A 6,217-nucleotide genomic window follows, 5' to 3' on the forward strand; every position below is an offset into this window, starting at 1 on the left:
TCTCAGATAGAGATCCATGTTTTACTGCTAGGTTATGGCAGAGTTTGCAAAGTGCCTTGGGCACTAGGTTGACCTTTAGCACGGCTTATCATCCTCAGACTGGCGGGCAGTCTGAGCGTACTATTCAGATCCTTGAGGATATGCTTCAGGATTGTGTCATTGACTTTAGTGGGTCGTGGGAGAGGCACTTGCCCTTGGTGGAGTTTGCCTACAACAATAGTTTTCAGTCAAGTATCGGTATGGCACCGTTTGAGGCCTTGTATGGCCGGCCTTGTAGGTTTCCAGTTTGTTGGGCCGAGGTGGGTGATGCACCTTTGTTGGGTCCGGAGTTGGTTCCTGAGACGACGGAAAAAGTTAAGCTTATCCGTAAGAGGCTTGTTATAGCCCAGAGTCGTCAAAAGTGTTATGCCGACCGTAGGAGGAGGCCTTTGGTATTTGAGGTGGGTGATCATGTTTTTCTGAAAATATCACCTAGGCGGGGATTGATGAGGTTTTGTAAGAGAGGGAAGTTGTCCCCTCGATTTATTGGCCCTTTTGAGATCCTTGAGAGGATTGGCTAGGTTGCCTATCATTTAGCTTTGCCGTCGCAGTTGTCCGGAGTTCATGACGTGTTTCATGTTAGTATGCTTCGGAAATACGAGCCGGATCCATCGCATGTATTGGATTGGACCGACTTAGAGGTAGATGAGGATGCCCCATTTGAGGAGAGACCGGTTCGGGTCTTGGATAGGCGGGATCAAGTTTTGCGAGGCAAGACTATTCCTTTGGTAAAAGTTTTGTGGAAACATCACGGAGTGGAGGAAGCCACTTGGGAACGTGAGTTGGAGGTCCGAGAGAAATATCCGGATCTATTTGTAGATGTTTGAACATGTGTTGTATATTTTGTTGTATTGATGAACCTTAAGAGTATTGAATATGTCTTAAGTTGTAAAACATTGTATATATTCCGGTTTATGGAAGTATTGTAGAACTTGCCTTGAAATGGAAGTTTATTATAACATTATATATGTTAAATTTGTTGCAGAAATGGAAATATATCATGAACATTGAATATGATATGGAATTGTAAATCTTGTATATTGGAAATTGTTGGATTTGAAGGAAATGCATATTGATAATGCATGTTGTAATATATATTGTAATATGCCTCTTGAATAGAGATGGAATGACCGGTAATGGGTCAAGTTATGGAATTTTAAATTGCAATGTTATTGAGAATTGAGAAAAACTTGTTTTTGAAAACTCGTACTTAATTTCGGGGACGAAATTCTTTAAGGGGGGAGGTTATAGCGATCCCGGGTTTTCCCCTTTATGTACAGTATTCCGGACTTAGGTTCCGTGGTGTTGATTGTTGTTTATATCTTGTTTCCGTCCTTCAATACTTTGTATTTAAGTTATAAGATGTGTTGGGCAGGTTTGTTACAGGTTGGGTGTCATTAGGAGCAAATGGTTGCTGCCCAGAATTTTGGTTCTTTGCTTGAGCGAGCCTTTTGTCGCTCAAGCGAGCTCTTTGTTTTAGATCTTTCGCTCGAGCCAGAGTTTCTTCGCTCGAGCGAGAGTTGAGTTTTGTGTCTGGTGGCTCGGGCTAGGGTGTCTTCACTCGAGCGTGCGTCTGCGTCTGGGTTTGGACCTGAGAGTTGCATTTCTTGGCTCGAGTGAGCTTTCCTTCGCTCGAGCGAGCGAGGTGTATGTTTTGAGTTTCTTCGCTCGAGCGAGCATTCTGTCGCTCGAGCGTGCTTCTGGGTTGCAGACCTGAAGCTTCGAATTGTTGGCTTCGCTCGAGCGAAACTTTCTTCGCTCGAGCGAGGGTTCCTTGTGTCTGGTCGCTCAAGCGACCAATTCTTCGCTCGAGCGAGCTTGTGTTATATTAGTAGACAGCAGCGGGATTACACTTGACTTTTTCATCCCTTTTGATTTCAAAACCCTAGAACTGACTCTCCCTCTCTCTCCATATACCTTCTCTCTAGGGATTGATCTACTTATAGTGTGTTTCTACCCTAACCTCTTTGTAAGAAAGGTAGAGGGTGTTGAGGGCTTCCTTTTAATATGAAAAAGAGTGGATTTGGAGCACTTTGGTTTTCCTCATCTACTCCTTTGAGCTTCTATTTTTGAGGTAGGGATACCCTACTCCATCTTTTGAGTTTTGTCTTTAATTTTGGTCATTTTGATTAGTTAGTGATGTTGGGTAATTTTGGGAAAAGTTGGGGTTGTTGTGTAATTTATAAAAGAGGGGTTTTCAAATAATAAAACCCATATGTGTGTAAGACATTGAGAAATGGAATTATTGTTTTATTATTGATGAAAATGAACCTTAGGATTGATATTGTAAACTATGGAAAAATGCCCTAGTTATGTGATAAATTAAGTTGAATAATTAATTTGTGGGAATATAAAATTGAGTTGGAGGTTATGAGATTGGAGAATTATAAAGTTGAATGGTGGAGTTGGATAATTTAATCACTCACCAGTGAAATTGTTGATATTATATCTGTTGATGCATTTATTATCTGTTTAGAAATAACTGTTTTGGGCTATCGATGGAGGATAGTCTTGATTGTTGTAGACACTACATGTTGATTAGGGAAAATCGAAACTAATCATATTGATTATGTCATTGAATATGGCGGTTGAAATAATACATCAAATATATGTATTGATTGATCCTTGTATGTGATAATTGTTTATATACTTGAAATATGTGTATTGTGTGGGAGGAGATAGGGGATGTACTCCATGGTTTGAGGGAAGATAGGGGATGGACTCTCAAACCTGTTAGGGAGAAGATAGGGGATGGACTCCATAGATACAGCAAATACGTGTATCAGATTGAAGTGTTAATACAACAAATATGTGTATTGAATGGAAGTGATAATAGAGCGAATATGCGTATTATTTGAAGTATTAGAAGTCTTTTAATATGAGTTGCGATCTCATTTGAATTGTGAAGTATGGAAATGTTATAACCTGAGATATAGTCTCACTGAATGATTGGCCAGGTTCTGAGCCATGTTTATGAAATGATTGGGTTAAGTAAGGGAAAGTGGAACGTAACATGGACATGATTGTCATGGGACTGTATGGTGATATAAACTGGTTATTAAGTGTTAACCATCTATCAAATGCTATTGTTTTAGTCATTGCTTATATTTGGTTTAGTATATTTCTACTTGGCTGTGGCTCACCCTTTATGGGACATCATTTTCAGGTCCAGGTGATATGCCACCTCCAAGGACATAGCTTGGGAGGTTCTAGGAGTTGAAAACTTTTTGTTAGTTTGTTATCTTTTGTTGTATTACATGTACATTCAAGCCAAGGGCTTTATATGATATGAGTTAGTACTCTCTTTTGTGTAACCAAGTGTTGGCTTGGAAAGTTGTAAGCCGTTGGGCATTTACTTTTGTTGTCAACGTGTAATACATTTGTAAGGAATACTTTGATGAATGGAATTAAGTTTTGTTTACTTATGTCTATGCATGTCTCTAATGTGGGTTTCTAAGTATTATTTTGAGGGTGTTACAATTAGTGGAGATGTAGGAATTACGTTGTTCGGAGTTTGAAAGTAGGTTGTGTGACGATTTTCGAGAAAGGATTGCTGGGTCTTGGCATAGGAGCTATAGTGTGCTTGTTAAGGCAGCAGCTCATGTAGAGGTAGTAGTACTAGCTATGGGACAAAATAGGGAAGAGGCCATGGTTGTGAGTGATGGTTAGGTTAGGGAGGAGGCCATCTCGGTAACTCCTACGGTTTATAGGTACTCTAGGCCCAGTAAAAGGTGGAGGCGAAAACATGCTCAGTCCCAGGCTAAGTCTTTTTCTTCGCCAGGGGTTTCGGACTCTTCTATTGGGAGGTCCAGAGAGGTTCAGGTTTCAGGCCAGTCTCAGAGTAGGGGGTCTGCTGGTTGTTTCAGATGTGGTCAGCTGGGCCACAAGTCGTCGGTTTTCCCACAGAGGAAGAGGGTAGGGTTAGCAGTTCGACCAGTAGTTACACCATCCGGATCATCTAGCCAACCAAGTTTTGGATCGATCGGATGCTCATTGGGGAAGCAATCGTTGGGGTCCCCATCAGTTCAAACTTTGAATCAGTCACGTACTTGGGAGCCGCTTACTTGTTGGGTGTGTAATCAGCCAGGTCATATCAGACATTTCTGTACCCAGTCAGGGGCTGCTTTAGGGGTTTTGCAACCTAGTCGGGCTCAGTTTTATTCGACTAGGCAGGGGCAGTACCGTTATGGGGGACAAACAGGCCAAACTTCGAGGGCCTCGGGTGGGTCGAGTTCCCAAGCCCCAATTGGGAAGATATGCAGTTGTTCCAGGTATGGCCAGATGGGGCATATCAGTAGTTCATGTCCATGACTTATAAGCTCGTAGGATATCTTGGGTTTGGGGATGACCAACTTTAGCGGTCCAGTGGGGGACGGTAACAATGGTAATACCGATGAGATGGTTTTGTTTTGACTAATCCGTTTTGTAACCGGTGAATTATCATTTTGTAATCATTGGGTTCTGTTGTGTAACCAATGTGTTTTGGGAATGTTGAAACATCAAAACTACTTGTTTATATATATGCCTTTGCTTGTTAATTCCCATGGATTGGGCGGATTGGAGCAAGTTGTGGCTCTAAGGTTTTATTAATACAATAAGTTGTTGTGAAACCGTAAAATTTTTGTAATAATGCATCTGTATGCGTGTGGTTTGGTCTGGGAGAATGAGGGCTAGTGAGCCATGTTTTGAAATTAGGAAGAATTGTTGAGGGATGCGTGTCCTGGTCAGGACTACTAAGGTGCGAGAACAGTTATACTTGCCGGGTGTGCGAAATTTCAAGGGTGTTATCTATTTAACCTTATGTGTGTGGTAGAGTTTGTGGCCTACTGTCGTGAGGACTCTTCGAGAGGATGTGAAGTGTGCGATTACCACTAGATCTTGTATATTTAATAGGATGTTTTACGGAGGCATAGCGTATAATTTTGTTAAGAATAGACCTGTACCTTCATGGTAGGCGACGTTGCCAAATTTGTAATAACGTACTGATTGATTGTTTTATTTTGAAGGAGTGTTAGACCATCATTAAGATTGTGGTTATTGGTATCGGGGTGTGGCCTGTTGTGAGCAACTGGTGTTATATTCCGAGTAGTAATATAATGGATGTTCTCTTAAGTTTTAGGGTTCTTTCGCTATGTTTAAATGCGTTAGGTGTGTACCTTAAAACTGGTTAGGTCAGGAGATGCTGTCGGTAAGGTTGGTTAGGTGTATAACCTGTGGTTAGGGTGTGACCCGTGAGCAGAGTCACAGTGGTATGGTGTTTGCAGATGAAGGTTTGGGAAAATAGCGAGGAGGGTGAGGATTCTTACTCTTCTGGAGAGTTAGGATGGTGAGTCTTTGAAAGCCTTGTCGACAACATGCAATTGTGCCAGGGTTTAGTTCTAGGCAGTGGTTCAGTGGTAGTGGTGGCTAATGGTTTGGCACGGAGGCTTAGTGTCTTAAGTGTGCTGTCGAGATGAGTGACAAGTAGAATGTGGAATAAAGAGTGGACCCTATAGGTCATTAAGGGATGAAGGTACTATGTTTTCTTGTGTTCGGCTCGAACGGTTATGTTGTAATGACGAGTAATGATGAGTGTCGTGGTGTGGTAAACCCTTGTTAATTAAATGAGGAGGTGGCGAGTGAAATCTCTGAATGAGGGATTCAATATGGATGTAAGATAACTTGCATTAAGTGAGGAGGTTCTGCCTAGTTCGATGTGTGATAGTGCTTGGTTCGTATGTTGTTATTAGATGATGTGTAGAAGGGGACCGATTTTAGGGAAATCCCAGGAGAACGCCTTGGTAAGACGATAGTATGGTTGCTGATAGGATTGAGTGGTGTGATGTTTGGTATAGTTGGGTCACCTTGGTGTAGGTGTCTATCGTCCAATTTGGATAGCAGAAACACAAGTGAGGGAGTAAAATTGTGTAAAGTGAGTGAGGCACTTTGCCAGAGACGTTCTGACTTGTTCGGTCCTTGTTTGTGTGGTGTAAGGCACAGGGGTGTGCAATGTTATCCTTTGTGTCGTTGCGTTGTTGGAAATTTCAAATGTTTAGGGGTCCCTATCATGAAAGTTCTATTTTTTGGTATTGCGTCATCACCGTGAGTGTGGCGAGTTTTGTGGGATGGTTATGTTGTGATTTATTGGAGGGACGTTGAGTACTCTTCATAAACTAAAATGATTTTGAATCGAAACGTG

The sequence above is a fragment of the Camellia sinensis genome, chromosome 13 (assembly GCF_055761805.1).
Source record: "Camellia sinensis isolate YWXY chromosome 13, ASM5576180v1, whole genome shotgun sequence".
NCBI lineage: Eukaryota > Viridiplantae > Streptophyta > Magnoliopsida > Ericales > Theaceae > Camellia > Camellia sinensis.